The sequence below is a fragment of the Lissotriton helveticus genome, chromosome 3_1, assembly GCF_964261635.1.
Source record: "Lissotriton helveticus chromosome 3_1, aLisHel1.1, whole genome shotgun sequence".
In the NCBI taxonomy this organism is placed as follows: Eukaryota; Metazoa; Chordata; class Amphibia; order Caudata; family Salamandridae; genus Lissotriton; species Lissotriton helveticus.
The window spans coordinates 581,044,394-581,063,946 of record NC_136061.1 but is presented as its reverse complement, the minus strand read 5'-3'; positions in this window follow the sequence as shown (position 1 = coordinate 581,063,946).

Here is a 19,553-nt window from a genome sequence, read left to right as displayed (position 1 = left end):
GGGTGTCACAAATGCTGTGAGCTCTTGGGACTCTTCGTGTAGTTTTATTTGGAAATAGGCTGAGGTAAGGTCCAGGGTGGAAAAGACTTTGGCCCCTTCTAGCATGCTCATCATCTGGGTGATGTTGGGCAGGGGGTAACGGTCGACCACGACTTCCTTGTTTAGTGCCCTCAAATCGATGCAGAGCCGGACCGAACCATCCTTCTTCTTGGCTGCCACGATAGGGGCCAGCCATTCTGTTGCCTCCACCGGTTCGATTACTCCGGCCTTGCACAGTTTATCCAGTTCGGCCCTCACCTCCTCCTGGATGGCAATAGGAAGCTTCCTGACTTTGGCCACGACTGGCCTGGCGTTCTCCTTCAGTCTTATTCTGTGGCAGTAGTTTTTTAGACATCCCAAATCTTCCCTGAATACTTCTTGGAACTCCGTTACAATGTCTGCTTTGTGTTCAATAATTTCTTGTACCAGGATCTGGGGAACACAGTTGGGATTAAGATAGACCCCTAGCTCTTTCTGTGCCTGCCACCCCAAGATGTTGTCTCCTACAGTGGACACATATACCTTTGAGACCGTAGTTCTGTTGCTGTATTCTACTTTCCCCAGGAAATACCCCTTCATGGAGATGGGGCGACCGGCATACCCCCCTGGCCTCAGATCCATTCTTTTCAAGGTAATAGTTCCCTTTGACACTCGTGAGAACTCTTTAGCATTAATGATGGTGATTCTAGAGCAAGAGTCAAATAATGCTTCCACTTCAACCTCCCCAACCTTTATGGTGTCCTTGGGACTGCTGACTTGTCCTCCCTCGACCTGCCCTACTATTTCCGCACACACGGGGTTGCTGGGACTGGGGGCTAGTAACTCTTGTACTTGCACAACAAACTCGTCACACACCACATTCGTTCTGTCTCTAGTCTGCCTGCTGACTCCCTGCCCACTCTTGCAGTACTGCTTGAAATGTCCTTTCTTCCCACACTTGTTGCACGTGAATCTGAGAGCAGGGCATTCCCTGTCGTTAGCTAAGTGCCCCTGCTTGCCGCACCTATAGCAAGTGCCTTTAAACGTCCCTCCTAACTTGTCTACTTTGTGTTCTCTACTCACAATTTTCTGGCCTTTTACTACAGACACTGCTTCACATTCAGTCACCACCTCACTGACATTGGCCTTTTCATCATTTTTCTTCTCCCCTGCGTCTAGCTTTATTTCTTTGACGCATTGGAGCATATGCTCCACTTGTTTGGCTATAATGAGGACCTCCCGTAAGGGCGGGTCGTCCTTGAGCCATAGCTCCTCACGCACCCTTTCCATCCTACACGCCAACACAAATTGGTCCCTGATTCTTTCCTCACTTGCACCACCAAACTTGCAAGAGGCGGCTAACTTCCTTAGGTCGGACACAAAGTCTTCTATCGATTCCCCCTCTTTTTGTGCTCTCTTACCAAAGTGGTACCTCTCCATAATCGTGCTAGTCTTGGGAAGGTAGTGTAAGTCTAACTTCTTAAGACTCACTTCAAATTCATTCAGACCCCTAGCCTCCTGTGCCCCTAACTCTGGGAGATGGTCCATGACGTCTTCGCCTTCCGCGCCTAGATAATAGGCTAATAACGCAATCTTCCTTTCTAAACCCAGGTTTGGCCCACAAACAGTGGCGTAATTCAAAAACACCTTTTTCCATTTCTTCCACTGGATGTTGGGGTCCCCAGGGGTGGTCAAGAAAAAAGGTGGAGGGGTCACACTCTGCATGTTGGTTTGCTGAGGCCTCCCCTGCTGGCGCCTGGTGAAAATTCACACCTACTGGACACACAGACGCTGAAAACACAAAGTAGGTTAGCGTGAGCCTCGAGGAGTACACAAACCTTTGCTTCACATTCCCCCTGTGATACTAGGCAGGAGCGAGACGGGGAAAATAGACCTTGCACAGTCCTCAGGGTAAGGGAAACGAAACACAGGACATAAGAGCAGGTGGTGCAGCTGGTTATTGTGTTATGTATTCTCAATGTGCCACACCGCGCTCTGCCTGTACCCCAGGGACAGCCTGACAAGGACCTAACGGTGACGGGACAGGAAAAAAAAAAGGTCTAGAATCCCTCTGTGCGCCTATAAGCGCACTTGCAGTGCAAAGTCCAAAATTCACAGTCACAGTTTTCACCCTTTCAGTGCCCTCCAATAGCGCCACCGCAAAACACAGTTAATGTTCCTTTAGATTGATTCTATAATCCTCCTACGCTGTCAGCCGGTAACGGTGAAGGGAAAGTCTCTCTGCGCTGCTGTGCCTCACTCCGCTTCCTGCGCCGTGCTCCTCTAATGCCCTCAGAGGTGCTGCTCCTAGACACTGCAGTGCTGAGGGTGTGCCTCGCCTCCCCGCAGAGCTCCACACAGACGCTGACTCACAACCCGTCTTCCAACGTGGCGGGCCTCCATACACAGTCTTACAATTCACCGCGCTGTCCCATTGCGCTGTCTAGGATGAGGGGAGAAACCGACAGCGCCTCCCAGGCACAAGAGTCTGTAACGGATACCTCGCGCTTCTGGGGCGACAGCGCGGGACGCTTCCCTGAGGGGGGGGGGGCGATAAAGGTCTCTGCCACAGGCCAGTGACTGGGGGCCCGAGCGAGCCTGCGTCCACGTTCTGAGCAGCGCCTTGCGAGAGATTTCTACACGCCAGCCAGACAGAGGCACGACTGGCCTTAAACAGAATATAGCGCTTAGGGGACACCAGCGCCTGAGTGGAGAGGTCCGACAGAGCGCTGAAAAGGGGGGCGCGTTGGTGGCAAGAAGGAGTCACCTTACTTAATTCCTGGACCAAGACAGTTCCCACGCCTCATACCGCTCACTCCTGGCAGCTGTTCTGTGACCTCGGGACTGCCTTCCGCCGCTTGACGCTGTAACCGGAGCCCCACAGCCACGTCCGTCTCCTGCTCTGTTCGTCCTCAGAGCTTCTACTTGATTCGTGGGCGTGTTGAGGTCACAGGGTTAGTTTACCCTCGTCGCCAGTGTGGTGATGGTTATAAATAACCAAGCCGGAAAAGATGGAAGTAAATAAACAGTCTTTAATAGAAAGCGTCAACTCCCGTGACCTCAGCCACAGCCTTGCTTCTCAGAGCAGCCTCACACAGTCCCCGGCGCTCGCCTTGGAATGCTGGTCGCGGTGACATTCTAAGTGATGTCACCGCGAGCAGCTCCATTACATGCGAGGCACCGGGGGAGTTTATGCGTGGAAGATACCACAGCATGTTCTCCACCCAGTCTGTGTAATGCAGCCTGTGGAGAACATGCAAAGTGCGCATGACGGTTTGGCCGGCCCGAGGTGGCCGGCCAAATCGTCATACGCAATTAAGGTGCAGCCACCACTCCTCCTCCCTAGACATCACTGCAGCCCAGCCTGCCCTAACTTAACCTGGCTGCAGTGCAAATGCAAAACTAAAAATAAAATGTTAATGTTCCGTTATTATAATTTTTTGTTTGTTTGCCCTGCTTGTAAAAGGTCTTTGGATGGCACGTGGCTGTCTAGGGAGGCCCTGGCCCACCCTCTAGAACCGGGCCTGGTAGACACCTCCGAATACCTTGCTCTAGACCCCACCCTGGCATTTTATGTTCTTGCCTTTTCTCCCTGTGGTTAGTTTGTTCTGCTTAGTAACATGAAAAAGTCCCCAGAGCAGTCTGGCAAGTCACAGTAGTTTGTTCCTCACACCTCTCACCAGTGGGGAAGAGGAAGTGTTGCACCCACTCAGAATGTGTCACTCTCAACGCTCAACGAGAATAGCTCTTACTCTTAAAATAGCTACTTCTTTTACATGCACTGCTTGCTTTCAGTGCTCCTATTCTGTCACAGATCAGGAGCGTGATGACGTAGGCCGCACTTCTCGCTTATCACAAGTCTATGGGCCCTGACGCTTGGGGCGAGAATCAATAGGAGTAACTGTATTGTGCAACAGTGGCAATAAGAAGAGGGTTTAGCCAGGCCTTGTTTGTGAACATGATTCCAAGACCACCTTACCACGTTAGAAGAGGAGCGTTGCCTCCTTTAACATTTATAGTGCAATTTAAAAGTAATTTCTCACTCTCGACCATCCGAACCTATCACTCTCCGCGCACTATCCATGTCTGCTTGCAAAACGAGACTAGGGCGATATAAAGATATAAAATAAATGTTTTCATTTAGTTCAGGGAGATTTTGGGTAATTTTGACGCTTCAAAGAGCTTTTGTATCACTGTAAAACGGCTGAGGCTCAACCCCTTCATACGAGCATGCAGTGATATAAGAAGTTAGACTAAAAGTGGATGCAACATTGCAATATTGTAATTATTTATAAATATATATGAATCTATAATGGTAGGTTTGGAAAAATTGACTTGGCAAAAAATGACAAATACTTCACCTACCTGTTACCCCAGCATCACTCCAGATTTCTTGTTTCTTTCTTTTATTATAGTACTCTTCTGCCAAATGAGCTTTTAAGTGGGATTCCAAGTAATTGCAGCAGGAAAGCTAATCAAAGGCAGGGCAGGTCTGTAGTTGAGCCTGTTGGCTATCCGATTACTGCAGAAACAGCCAGATTTTTAGCAAACTACAAAAAATTAGAGAGGTGCTAAAATATGCCTGCGTTAATGTAATCCTCTAATTGTGGCAGGCGTCTAAAATGGGGTAATATCGTCATGGACCAAGAGAAAGTCTTATCCATCTCAACACTCTTGACCTCTGCCCAGTCCAGGCTAGCTGACCCCTCATTACATCCAGAGGAAGTAACGTCACTCTTTTGTGCTACCACCGAGGCCCTGAGCGAACTCTTTTATCTTCCTAACATGGGTTCCCGTGTTGGAAAGCCCAAACCTAGGCAGAACCCTTACGCATGGTACACAAAAAAATGTAGGGAGATGAAAAGTCTTTTAATTAGCGCAGTGAAAAGTAGGTCATTGGGCGACATACGACTGGCTAGGAAAAACTACTCACTGACTGTGACTGCAGCAAAGAAGGAATGGGAGGATTGCTTCTGGGAGGATCTGAGGAAAGCAAGTTTGAATAGGGATGCAAGAGGTTTTTGGACCCTTTTAAGAACCATAGATAGGCCAGATAGTACACTGATGACGTGTAATATACCCCCACAGAGCTGGGTTAACCACTTTTCATTACTATACACTGCAAGTGATCGATCTACTACCAATGCACCCCCCACAGGAATTCTCATAACTGGACTAGAGACCGATCCCTTTACTGAGAGAGAGGTGTTGGACGCAATTAAAACCCTGGTTCCGCTAAAAGCAGCGGGGCCTGACGGGTTACCTGGTGATGTAATACGGGCAAGCCCGAAGGAGTGGGGGACTCTCATATCCTCTCTGTTAAATGCCATCAACGAGGGCGCGCCTATACCTGAATCCTGGAAGGGGGCAGAGGTTGTCCCGATATACAAGAAGGGGTGTCGGGACAACCCTGCCAATTACCGGCCAATAAGTTTAATTGACTCCACCCAAAAACTAGTGGGGAAGGTGATATTGAGAAGGATGCTTGAATGGATGGACGACAATACCATTCTGTCGGACCTCCAAGCCGGGTTTCGATCTGGTACCGGGACCATCGAGCAGGCCTTCAGATTAACTCTTCTCCACTGGAAGGTGGTGGTGCTGGGTGGGGGCAGTCTATACCTGGCCTTCATAGATTTAAAAACTGCTTTCGATCTGGTTCCCAGAGAGAAACTATGGAAGGTCTTGGTGGACCTAGGGTTGCCCTCTTACATTCTTTCCCTGCTGCTAAAACTTCACGATGGTAATTTTGCACAGGTGCGCTGGGGCACTAAGGGCGAAAAAACAGAAAGAATTCCTGTAGGTAGGGGAGTCCGACAAGGATGTGTCCTGGCGCCCACTCTGTTTTCGCTTTACGTAAACGGAGTGGTTGAACATTTACTTGGAACTCCCTCGGACGCTCCCTCCTTGGCAGGCAAACGGATCCCCACCTTGCTCTTTGCGGACGACACTCTCCTCATCTCAAAGTCCCCTATGGGTCTGCAAAGCCTTTTAAATAGCTTCCATGAGTTTTGTCTATCAAGAGGGTTAGAAATTAACACGGACAAAACTAAATTTCTGGTTATGAACCCCCCTAGGAAGCTCGGCAGACTCCCGACCTTGAACTCAGAGCCACTGGAGAGAGTTTCCGAGTTTGATTATTTGGGTATCCGCCTCAATGACTCCCTCTCCTGGAAAGCCCATATCTACAAAATGCTACTGGGTCAGAAAAGGGTAGGAGGAGCTCTCCTTAAGAAACAACGCTCCTCATCTTGTAAACCCATTGCCCCAGTGGTGGATATATATAAAGCAAGAGGGGTCAGTGCTGCATTGTATGGGGCAGAATTGTGGGGTACTTGCAACTTGGATCCAATAATCAAATCGGAGAATATGTTTCTGAAAGACCTGATGGCACTGCCACGAAGTACTCCAACTGTACCAGTGCTGCTGGATCTAGGCTGTAGACCCATTGGGGATCAAGCTAAACTTCGCCCACTGCTTTTGTGGACAAGGTTATGGCGGGTGCCCGAACTAGCCTCCTATGCGGGGGCTCTGTCTGAGGTCATGGACACGGCAGGGTGGTCGAGGATTATTAACGGAGATAGGGTTACCGGATGCTTGGTCTAAAAAACCTGCCCCACCCAAGGCCACTATTAAAAAATTGTACTGGGATTGGGTCTCTGCGAAGTTACATCAAGACCCACGCCGTCCCAACACAACAGTGGCTTTTGCTTTTGTGAGAATTAAGGATGTGGTGGCATACGAACCCTATCTAGACATTATTACTATCCCGCTTGACCACACTCTGTATTTTAAGTTCCGAGTGGGGACTTTACCAGTAGGGGAGTTAGTCGCCCGCTGGAAGGGGTCCCAGCAAATTTCGCCCTTTTGTGCATCATGTCCAACTCGCGTAGAGTCAGTTGCCCATATTTTTTTTGAATGCCCAGACTATCATGGCCCGCGATCCCGTTGGCTTAAACCGCTTTGTAGATTGCTGGGCATTCGCCAATGTTTAGTAGCAATGCGTATTTTAATGACTGACACAACCCCCGTGATTGTATGTGCTGTGTCAAATTTTTTTTAATGGGTTTGGTTGATTCGTAATAGAAGGCTTTCTGTCTCAATGTAATCCTTGTTTTAACTCGTCTAGTAACTATTGTATCTGTTTTTATGTACCTGTGTATAATAGATTGTATGATATTTTTTTTAAATTGTTGGTTTGTATTGCTTTTATGGTATTTGTATACCGAAATAAAGCCTATCAATCAATCAATCAATCAATCAGTAATCCAACATGCTGTAGAAAGCACTATCAATTTTAACGAAAGACAAGAGCGACCCATATTTCCTTGGATATTGCTAAGCAACCAGAAAACATTGTTCACAAGGAACTCATTGAATCTAGGGGCCCATTATGATGTCGGGCGGATTGCCCCCGCCAGGCTGGCGGTAGCCACCGCCAGCCTGGCGGGGGCAATCCGCCCGACATCCGCATTTGTTTTCCCCCCGCCATATTAGTATGGCGGGGGGACCTCGGTGGACGGAAAGACCGTCCGCCGCTTTTCCGCCCCGGTCTATCAGACACCGCCAGCCATATTATGATGGGCAATTGTGGTGGCAATGCCGCCACGGAAAGGCATGCGGAGAAGCCCTGCGGGGGCCCGTTGCAGGGGCCCGTTGCGGGCCCCCTGGGACTCCAGGGGGGTGGGGGTGCACATGGGGGGTACCTATGGTACCCCCCAGCATTTCCATGCACAGCATGGCAGGCACCGCGCAGTGCCTGCCATGCATAGCCTGGAAGTGCACAGCATACTTTCCTGCCATTGTGGCGGGCGGTGCTAAGTGCACCGCCCGCCACAATGGTAGGAATGCGGGATGCGCCCGCCACTGTGGCGGGCGCATCCTAATGCTGCCAACGGGACCCCTGCCCTTATGGCGGGCGGTCCCTACTACCGCAAGGATGGCGGGCGGGCAAAGTCCGCCCGGCATCCTAATGGGCCCCTTAGTTTCTTGCGCAATTTAAACAAAAAGTAGCATGCAATAGAGTCAATCGGTATATCATTTAGATAATGTCATTACTTTGATTATAGAAAACGCACATGCCTCAAGAGAGGACAGCCCACAGACAACAATGCTTCTGCTGTACCCACTTCAGCCCAGTGAGCGTTTTTCATTTTGCATTAACAATCTGGTAAAAGCAGAAAAATAAACGTCTGCTGTGTATTCACACTGTTAGACCTAGCATCTTTGGCGTGAGTCTCCCTTCCATTTTTTGACGGATTGCCGCCTCTGTTTTGATATGCTTTTGCTGGATTTGTGCTTTGGGCACTCTGCCACTGCTAATCAGTGCCACAGTGCAGTGTTCCCTATGTTAAATTAATGTACTAATTGGTTATTCCATGATTGGGTTATTTGATTTATCTGTCAGCCCCTAGTACAGTGCACCATGTGTGCCCAGGGCTTGTAAATCAAATGCTGCTGGTGGGCTTGCAGTACTGGTTGTGCCACCCACAGAAGTAGCTTGTAAAGTGCGTCTCAGGTCTGCCACTGCAAGGCCTGTGTGCAGTCTAGCACTGCCATGTCGACTTGTCCAAGTGCACCCACTTGCCAGTGGCTAAACCTTCCCTTTGCTTCATATTAGACACCCCTATGGTAGGCCCAAGGGCAGGGTGCTTTGTAAGTATAAGGTAGGACATGCTCTGATGTGTGTAGCATGTTCTAATAGTGAATTACAGCCATTTTCGTTTTCACTATTGAAGGCTACCTGTTCTCATAGACCAGAATGGGCAGTTAGATTATTACATTCTTATAATCCTAACGGATTCAGGGAACAAGGTAGAAATTCAAATTTAGTATGCCTGAACTCAGAATAATAAAATACATATTTTAGTAAAGTTGGTTTTAATATTCTGTGTTTGAAAATACCACTTTTAGAAAGTAGGTATTTTCTTGCCTAACTATCCAGGCCTGCCTCTGCTGGGTTGTGTATTCCTTGTCTGGCTTTGTGAGTGACAGGGATGGGGGATTCCAGGAGACAGGCTAGGGTGGTGAATAGAGAGATCTGCATCTTGATGGGAGGGAGGGGTTGCACCCTTGGGACCTGAATAGGGCTCGGCCTTCCCTCTACAATGCTGGCTCCACCTCCTGTGGCTTGTCTGATGGCTCTGCCCTGCACTGTGAAAGGAGAGGAGGAATCATGTCAACAGAGTGCTCCAGAGCTGTATCTTCCCTCCCCTGTGCTGGCTCCACCTCCTGTGGGGCGGCTGATGTCTCTGCCCTGCTTAGTGAAAGGAAGAAGAGAGTCATGTAAACAAAGTGCTCAGGAACTGGTTTGTACTAGGCAGAGGCCTCTCTGCCTTCAGAAAATAAAGGATTTTGAGGTATAAATATTGGGACCCTGATCCCAAGAAATTAGATCACTTCTGGACAAGAAACCTTTCTGCCAAGGAGAAGAACCAAGGAAGCTGCATGAGTTGGACTGCCCCTCTGCAAGTGTGCTGTTTGCAGGGTTGGCCTGCAGTGGTTGCTTCATTGCTAAGGGAAAGGAGAAGGAACTTTGTAAGAACTTTCATCTACAGAATATTCTCCAAGGGCGTGAACTGTGCTTGCCTCCTGCTCAAGTCTCAGGGACAAAAGACTTCACCTCCAGCTCCCTCCTGAATTTCCTTGCTGGGAATTCTGACTCCAGACACTTGCGTGCCGCTGGGAGCTGGAAACGAGATGCATCGGGAAGAAGCGTGTCGCCGCCGCAGCTGAAATCATCGCAACGCCGGAGAAGCAAGCCTTCACCACATCTCCCTGGAAGCGTGTGTTCATCAAAGCTGCCTGCTGTCGCATCACCAGAGAAGCATGACGCCATTGAGAGAGTCGCCATCCCATCACTGGAGAAGCTTGTCGCAGGGCCTGTCGCGACTCCAAAGTACAGAGTCGTCGCAAGGCTGCCAGGGCGTCATTGCATCGTCATCTCAACACCGCATCAAGGGCGCCCTCTTCTCGCATCGCAACCGGATCGTCGCATCGCAACAAGGTGCCATCTTGCGCACCGCAACGGGCCCGCAGACCGAGAATCTAAGCATCACCTCCGCACCGGTAAGAAGCATGATGCATCCCCTACTCTGCGCAAGCATGAAGGCCCGACGCATCATCTCCCCTGGATCACGGAACAGACGCATCTCACCTTTTGCGAGCCTTTTGTTTGTTGAGAACTTTAACGCATTCACCATCAACTTGAACTAAGCAACTTTAATCATCTTTTAAGCAATCTTAAGTATAGTATTGTGGATTTTTGTTGTTTGTGGTCTTGTGTTAAGTCTATCTAAGAATACTTATTTTTATAAAACCTGTGTTGTGTCCATCTGTAGTGTTTTCACTGTATTACTGTGTATATTCGCAAATGCTTAACACACTGCCTCTGAGATAAGCCTGTCTGATCGTGCCAAGCTACCAAGGGGGTGAGCAGGGGTTATCTAGGACTGTAATCTCCTTATCCTGACTTAGAAGTAAGGGTCCCTATTTGGACAAGGGTGAATACCATTGCCAACTAGAGACCCCCAGACGTTAGATACAATCTCATATTTGAACGTGACTTTGTGACCCCAGTGAAGCGACCATAACCAAAACAGTGAAGTAGCTGGAGTGACAGTAATGAAGTAAGCAATTGTTTTTTGGAGTGCAAGGCAAGTCCTTTACATATCGAATTCAATCATTTGTTCTACAAAATGTTTTTTAGTTTGTTGGGACTCTCCCTTGTGTAGTTGTCGATGACGTTTCAATCCTCTCATGATACAGGGTCTCTTCAGGACGGGGATTCTGGGGACTTAGGCACTGTAAAAATGCCAGAGGTGGGATTGGATTCAGTCTTCCTATAATAAATCAGTGAAAGATCCCAGTTGTAGCAATAAGGCTAATTAATTCCCTAGAAATGGATTGTGCCTCTAGGATTCAATCATGTAACGTTATGTTGTCCAGATTGCAGACGGACCGCTGTCCACGGGAATTAGACCTACTTCGTCCGCATCGACAGTGGTTAATTGGCTTAACCCCTTGTATTTGTGAAATTGTTCATTTTACTACCCCGGTTTTATTGTGGAATCGTTGGGAGTCCCTAAAGTTACCCTGGGTTTCCGATAACGATGCTTTTCTGGATCATTGAACACTGCCTTACATGATTGAATCCTAGAGGCACATCCATTTCTAGGGAATTAATTAGCCACATGGCTACAACTGTGATCCTTCACTGATTTATTGATTTATTATAGGAAGACTGAATTCAATCCCACCTCTGGCAATTTTACAGTGCCTAGGTCCCCAGAATCCCAGTCCTGACGAGACCCCATATCTAGAGAGGGTCGAAACATCATCAACAACTACAAAAGGGAAGGGAGAGTCCCAGCAAACTAGACAATTTTTCTAGAACAAATGATTGAAGGTGATATCTAAAGAACTTCCCTTGCACTCCAATAACTAATCGCTTACTTTATTACTGCCACTACAGATACTTCACTGTTTTGGTTATGGTCACTTCACTGGGGTCACAAAGTCACATTCAAATATGAGATTGTATATAGTGTGAATACACAGCAAAAGTGTATTTTTCTACTTTTACCAGATTGTTAATGCAAAATAACAAAATGCTCACTTTGGCTGAAGTGTGTACAGCAGAAGCATTGTTGTCTGTGGGCTGTCCTCTCTTGAGGCATATGCATTTTGTATAATCAAATAAATGACATTATCTAAATCGATTGACTCTGTTGTATGCTACTTTTTGTTTAAATCGCTCAAGAAACTAAAATTCCTTGTAAAAATAGATATTTTTTATTTAGATTTAATGAGTTCCTGTGAACAGTGTTTTCTGGTTGCGTAGAAAGCATTAGCTCGATGGTTAACATAGATGGCTGGGTTAACTAGAGAAAGAGAGTGCTTAGAAAATATCATAAGAATTTTCGATAGATGGACGGACAGCAATAGATACATGCACATGTAGTAGTGTTTGTATCTCTTTGTAGTCTGATATTGGTCTGTTATCAGCACTCTACCTCTTAACAGGACTGAGACTCCCAGAGAATGGCCATTCCTCAAAGAGGAAAAGCACCTATTCCAGTTACTGTAAATTAAATTACATTATTTTCATATTTCAGAGCTAAATGTATATCCCGCTCTATCAGTAGACAATAATTCTACAAGGAAAAAGGAAGAAAATGATGTGCAGCAGCCAATTGTACACAGAAAATACTGAGTTTATTCCGTTGAGTAGCAAAGATATTTTTCTTAATTTTCAAATTATGCAATAACACTTTTATAAAGGGTTGCTCCAAGGGGAACGTGCAAAGAAGAGAGTGCTCAAAAGGTAGTGGATGGGGAGACAATCCCAGAGTAAAGTGGAAAGGAGTTAGAAATGTTCGGTGTGAGATTGATTCAGTATTATCAATCTTAGTGGCCTGGCCCAAAATATTTTACAAGGTCTATTTACATAATTTTTACAATCACAGATTGTTATCATGTGAGGCACGTCAGGGATAGGTGTTAGTAGGGTCCAGGTGAAGGGGTATATGTTCGTCGATGATTCGACTCGGCTTGTGGCACGTAGGGCAGTTGAACCTTGGCCTGTGAGTCTTCCTCAGGACAGGGATGTAGGGGAGTGGGGGGCAACCAACTCGTGGTATGAGATTCCTCATCCGCATTTCATCATGGCGGGGATTGTAACTAGGCAGGAACAGCCGTTTCACTGCCACAGGGACTTCAGCCAATTATCCGTTGTCTGCCGCTCAAGGGTCCGTTAGAATTGCACTGTATGCATAGAGTCTGAGCTTGACCTCCGGTGGTAGGTACCGACCCTTGAGCGGCAGATAGGATAGGGCTTTGTGTTTCTGGAGATTTTATGCAGTACTTTGTGCTTGGAAACTAGGACAGCAAATATAAAACACTGTCCACAGAGGAAGGGACAGAACCAACAGTTGATTAGCACTTGTAGGGTATTTATATATGACAAGAGACTCCCCAGATGAATTAGCATTAAGAGTACAAAGATCCCTGTGATTGAACAGGATCCAGGGGGAAGGAGGGTGAATATGATGGGAGGATGGGCTAAAGAAACCAAGGGACAGAGAAATACTAAAAGAGTCACCCCTAGCTCTGCTGAGCCCCCTCCCCAATCCAACAGGCATTTAATTCCTTGTTTCTAAGCTTTCTTCTTCCCAAGGATGCCTGGACTGAGGTCTGGGAAACTTAAAATAGGGGTGCCCATACAACATGTCTCTTTCTTATAAATTGCCATCTGCAGTACTTTAGCAATTCAGGATTGTGTCGGGCCACCATCAGTACCGATATAGGGCATGACTAGACCTATTGCCCTTCATGGGGATCCTGCACCACCCTCACAGGTAGGGTCAACCTCTGTCAGCGTTCGATCCATCTCCTATTTTTGTTTGTGGCTCGCACCCTGGTGTCAGGTTGTACCACACTTTCCACGACACATCCCTTGTATTCTCTAACTCCACAAGGGACGAGTCAGCTCCTGCTTTAAGTTCCTACAGAACTCATAGTTGACTCTCTGATTTTGCTCATCTCTTCTCAAAACCTACCATTCTATTGGTGAGATTCTCTAGTTTATCCTCAACCACAGTAACTATAGTGGCCATGAAGTGCCACGATGGACTTCAACTGTGTTTTCTCACCACTATTAACGGCACCTTTTCCTCCTCCTCTTAAGTCTCCTCAGAAGTCGCATTCTTATGGCCCTTATGAGATGCAGGGCACTGTGGCTTAAAAAGTCCTCCATGCAACTTTCCTCTTCTTATAGGTAATAGTACAAGCAGCCTTTGTGAACACAGACATATCAGAGAAAGAACATTGGCAGCTCAGTAAAATAGGACTTCCCACTGCGCCATGTGATAATTGGCTCTCTCACTCTTGTGCCACACCAAACCAGTCTCTAAGACCCATAGGGCTGGGCCCGGCCCGCCTTATGATCACAAAGCACACACGCACCGGCAGTCCGCCACTATTTTTTGTAGCAGGAAGGACTCGTCGTTAAGTGTACAGCTCCTGGTCTCGGCTGATGTTTCTAATTCACAGAGCCGATCAAGCCGATCAAGTGAGCCGTTTCCGTTCCTGCGTGAGCCGCTTCCACCCGACCTCACCAGCAAACGTTCCTCGCTCCCGCTCCCACTGAGAGCCACAGTGAGAGCCGCCGTGAGGAGCGAGGGGCGAACTGAGCGAAGCGGCGAAAAATTAAAACTAAAGCGGCAGAAAGAGGCTGCAGGAACCACGGCTGAGCCACCGCGAGCAGTGGGCTGCTAGTACTGCCACTACAGAGAGCAGAGAACAGCGTGCCTCTGAAGAGCCGAGAGCCGCGTGAGTTAATCCCGCTTGTCTGCAGTTGCTCGCGGGCGGGCGGCAGTTTGCAGCTGGGACACGCGGCGGGGGGGGTACCATTGCTGACGAAGGTGCCCCCCTTAGCTTGGCTTGTTTGTTTGTTTTTGACTGACACTTTGCGGGACCTGAGGACTTCCCCCCCACCCCCACTGTTGCCTTTGCCCCCTCTGCCCCCGCCCGCATCTTGGGTGCTGAGCTGTTGGGGGGGTACAAAAGGGGGTGGTGATGGACGGAGCATCTGAATCAATCAAACACTCACATCCAGTCAAAAGATCTGGGTTTAATCCATCACCGTTCTTTAGCCCACTCTGCCACCCCAGTTCAGACATGGCCATATGCAAATCAGTCTGACCCTGTGCCTCATGGGAATTGTCCAGCCCTAACTGCCAAGCTATGTCTTCCCTGGACCGGAAACAAGCTTCCGAGGACCGGTTTCTGGCATTCCAGCCGTCTTCAGCCCGGCTTGCTTGAATCCAGTGGCAAAGTGAGCAAGGGACTCACGTCTGAGCATACCCTGCCACACTTATGGCGGCCAAAAGCGGTACAAAAGGGGGTGGTGATGGACGGAGCATCTGAATCAATCAAACACTCACACCCAGTCAAAAGATCTGGGTTTAATCCATCACCGTTCTTTAGCCCACTCTGCCACCCCAGTTCAGACATGGCCATATGCAAATCAGTCTGACCCTGTGCCTCATGGGAGCAGTCCAGCCCGAACTGCCAAGCCATGTCTTCCCTGGACCGGAAACAAGCTTCCGAGGACCGGTTTCTGGCATTCCAGCCGTCTTCAGCCCGGCTTGCTTGAATCCAGTGGCAAAGTGAGCAAGGGACTCACGTCTGAGCATACCCTGCTACACTTATGGCGGCCAAAAGCGGTACAAAAGGGGGTGGTGATGGTCTTGGAGCTGGTCAGGGCAAGGCGGGGGCAGGAATAAGCGCTGAGCAGCTGCGCCAGTGGGTGGTTGCCAGGAGCAAGCCGTAGAGCCACCAAGCCACTGCAGTATTAGATGCAGTATTGGATGAGGAATAAGTCCTTGATTGGTCTCCATTGTTTTGGGTTTTTGGGTTTGGCGGGGCAGAGTCAATTCGAATAATCAGCTACAGGAAGGCTGCAGCAGTGGGTTGTGGGGCTGGTATGACTGGTGTACCTGTAGTGGGTACTGACTGTTTCACAAGCTCCTAAGCTCTTAAGCAAGTTAAACTCAGCTCAAGTGCGATAAGCTGCGTGGGGAAACAAAAGACCAGAGACAAGAAAGTCAGAGCAAGCAGAGGTCACTATGAGGTCAGGCCGCGTCCGGGAAAGTACTATGACTAAAAGAGAGACAAAAAAAACGAAAGCGAAGTACTAAGATGTTGGAGGAGGCAGGGGACAAAATACCACCAAAAACTGGTCTGGCAACCCAGAAGAACAGTTCCCTTATAGAAACACCGGTAGACGGAAACACCTCTGGATTAAAAAAGAGTGGGCAAGCGCCAAATTCTGAGACAAGTAATACAATAACAAAAAGGCAATTTTCGTTCCAACCAAAAATCTTTACAAAATTTTGCTTTCTAAAAAATGCGGGGACACTCTACTTTCAAGCTCAAGAGAGGTGCCAGGTCTTCAATCACCTCTTCAGCCTTTACAATCAAATCAATCATTAAAAATTACTGAAAAACAGAAAATAATCCATGAAAGGAGAAGCCCAGGCATAAAAAGAAATGACAGCATAGTAGTCACCAGTCCCTTACATATAACATCAACTCCTCAACATAATAAAACATGGATGAGCTTTGAAACTACTGGTAAAATACATACAGGTGATATTGAAATAGTTCAAGTTCATAGGCAAAATGAAGTAAAAAAGAGGTCCAAAGACGTCCAAGGAGCAAATCAAGAAAACCAAGATATCAGCTTTGATTCGAACAGCGACTGTGGAGCATTACATAATAAAAATAGAATTGGTAATTGTGCTATAATTAGCACACCAATGATGGATAGCCCAATAAGCCCGCGGGAAAGACCACTGCACAGGAGCATTGACTCCAAACAAACAAGGAATGGGAAGGTGCAGGAAGAAATAGGACTTAAACTGGCACTACCTACCCCAATCTTAAATAAAGAAATACTAAACCATCAACTAGAGCCAACCAGTGGAGGGAGAGAGCAACAAAGAACTAATCTCAGCGAAAAACTCAGCTGAAAACACAGAAGACGTAGAGATCTCCTCATACCTTGGAACAGAAGAATGGGAAGGCCTTATGGCCGCTTATACCCAAGACAAAAACAGAAGTGGGCTTATTACCAAAACTCATGATAAAATAATTGAATTAAATCAGGAATCACATGAGGGATGAAAAACAAATGGAGATCGAAATGAGACAAAAAATTCAACTTGTGTGGAAGAACCATCAAAAGACTTTAGCCAGGGAACGGCAGGGCCTAGTTTGTTAAAAACAATGAGACTATTGGTAGAAGCACTCCACTACCAGTCAGACAAGATGGACACCCAGCTGACGCTTTTGGACACCCTGGCTGTCTTTGTGGTTGCTATTGATGGGAAGCTGGGTACATTAAATACATTGCTAGAAAACAAGCAGGATCAAGCACAAAATAAGATTATGGGATGTGGATGTGGCCCAATTATCGATAAATTGGCCACACTACCATCAATGCTGAGTGACCTATGTACACAAATAAAAAAAAAACCTGCGAGGAGAAGAGAGCCATTTGTGTGACGGACAAACAGATGCTGAAAGAGATAAACATTCCAGTGGATACTGCACTATGAACAAAGCAGACAAAAAGGAAAGCACAGGAACTCTAACAATTATCAAAGACGTATGCCATGAGGCAAAGGATATACAGATCTACAAAAACCGAAAAGAAGAGGCCAAAGAGACCATAACAGCAGATGACCAACTGTCAGCGGTTTCACCGGAAGACAAGGCTGATAAACAACTGAATGCAAAACAAAGGCGGGCGAAAAAACGTAAAGGCAGAAATCAAAAAACAAACTTAGATCGAGAAGGATTTAAGTGTCTCTTTGGGTCGTCATCACATTTTGACCAAGGTGAATGCGAATCCTCAAATGACATCAATAAGAAAGAAGAAGGAGAGCCCAAAAAGGACATCAATAAGATAGAAGAAATAGATGTTCCGCATCAAGAAGAGTCTAGTAGATCCTCTCCACTAATAATGAAAGGATATAAATCCAAAGATCCGGTTCAGAGCCAGCAAGTAAAGCAGAACCTCATGAACCGTTCGGACACTAACATCATAAAGAACTCTTTTGGAACAAATGGAATAAAACTCGGGAGAGAAAGCGCCCAGCATATACCATCTAAAATAACGAAGGGGGAATTTAAAGAGTCAGATGACAGCGAACTGGTCTCTAGTAGACAAATGTCAGCATCTACACATTCAAGGGCAAACCTGAGAGACGATATTAAGGTACATGTAAGGGGTGCGGGAATAGAACTAGCGGTCCTCGGTCAGAAGGACGCGAACCAAAAGTCAATCAATGGAGGACAACAAACACTGCACCAGGAAGGGAACGATGTAGTAGAATCTTCTACACATCAAGCATTATTAAGAAAATCGCAAGGACATGAATTTGGCCAAGGTAGAAATGACGACAACAAAAATATCAGGAGCCTGGAAAAAATAAACATTGTATGGTTCAACCCGGATTACATCTCAAAAGGAAGGCATGACATACTGAACAGAGGCAATATTTTACGGCTGTTATCTCATATTCCATCCCTGGCGGGTGTGACAACTCTGGACTTGGTTTCTATTGAATTTATAACAGAAGATGGAACAAAGGCAGAAAAAACAAAAGCAACATGTAAAACATCTTTAGTTGCACATAAAATATTGGCAGAGATTCAAACCTTTAAAGATTGGGGAATGACAATTGCCCCTTATGTAAAACCAAAATATCCTGATCTATTATTACCAGCAGCAATAGATGTAGAACAGATCTGTTCCAACATATCTGGAATATCAGTACTTAGAGGAGCAATAGGGACAGACGGAGCGAGAAGCATGTAAGATCTCAAAGTTAGGGGACGTACCTTAAATGGCGCATCAATAGGACCAATTGACCTAAGATGGATCGCCAGAACAATAAATAACCAGGTAAATTGACCAATAAATAATCTCCCTAAATCAAGCAGGCATAAACATTTTAAAATGTGCTTGTGGAACATCAACGGACTTGCCTCTAAAATGTCCAATCCAGAATTTGTCAGCTATATAAGATCTTTTGATATTGTGACCCTTCAAGAAACATGGCAAGTAGAGCCCCCGCATCTGCATGTTTTTTTGCGTTTTTTCACCAATGCAGTGAGAACAGCAAAACATGGACATCTTCAAGGGGGACTAGCGACTTATGTTTCGATCACAAGCGCCTATGAGATCAAGGAAGTTGGATCAACCGTTCCTGATATAAAGACAATTAAATTGTCCACCACGAAATCAGGCAAGAGGGGCTCAAATTTTACTTTGATCAATGTCTATATCCATCCAAAAAGGAAAGGAAAAATAATAAAATATTTATGTAAACATTTGGAGGAAACTATAAACATTACACCGACAACAGACCTCATGATTACCGGGGACTTCAATCTTAACCTGATGGGAACCTCTACAGAGGATGAGAACTATTATCAAAACATAGCCTGGAATATTCCGCACCAAGAGACTTTAGAACTATCCAAATATTCCAAGCTAGATAAGCAGGTGTTAGAGAACCTCGAGTTCTACAATATTAGAGCACTAAATGGGAGATTTATCGGAGATAATCCACCAGCGTGTACATTTCATACAACAAGATTCAGCAAAATATTGAATTATACTTTAATGTCACTATCCATATTTCATCAAATTGCCTCATTTCAAATAGGGGAAAAAGCAGATAGTGATCACTGCCCGCAGGAAATTATACTTAACATCAGCAAGCCTAAATTTGAGCGTTCCCTGGTGCCTAAAGATTTCATTTATACCATCAACTATAAAAGGATAAAGTATTCGGCAGTGAATGATGGAGGCCTACAAAAAATTGCGAAGCTGCACTTTGAGGGGAGAACTGGAGTAAGTGAAGTAGAGAAATGGGAGAGTTTTTTAACAATTATGGCAGGTTACTCCACAACTCCAAAGCTCCAAAAGGGATGGAATGACAGCAATATGTCTTCCTTTG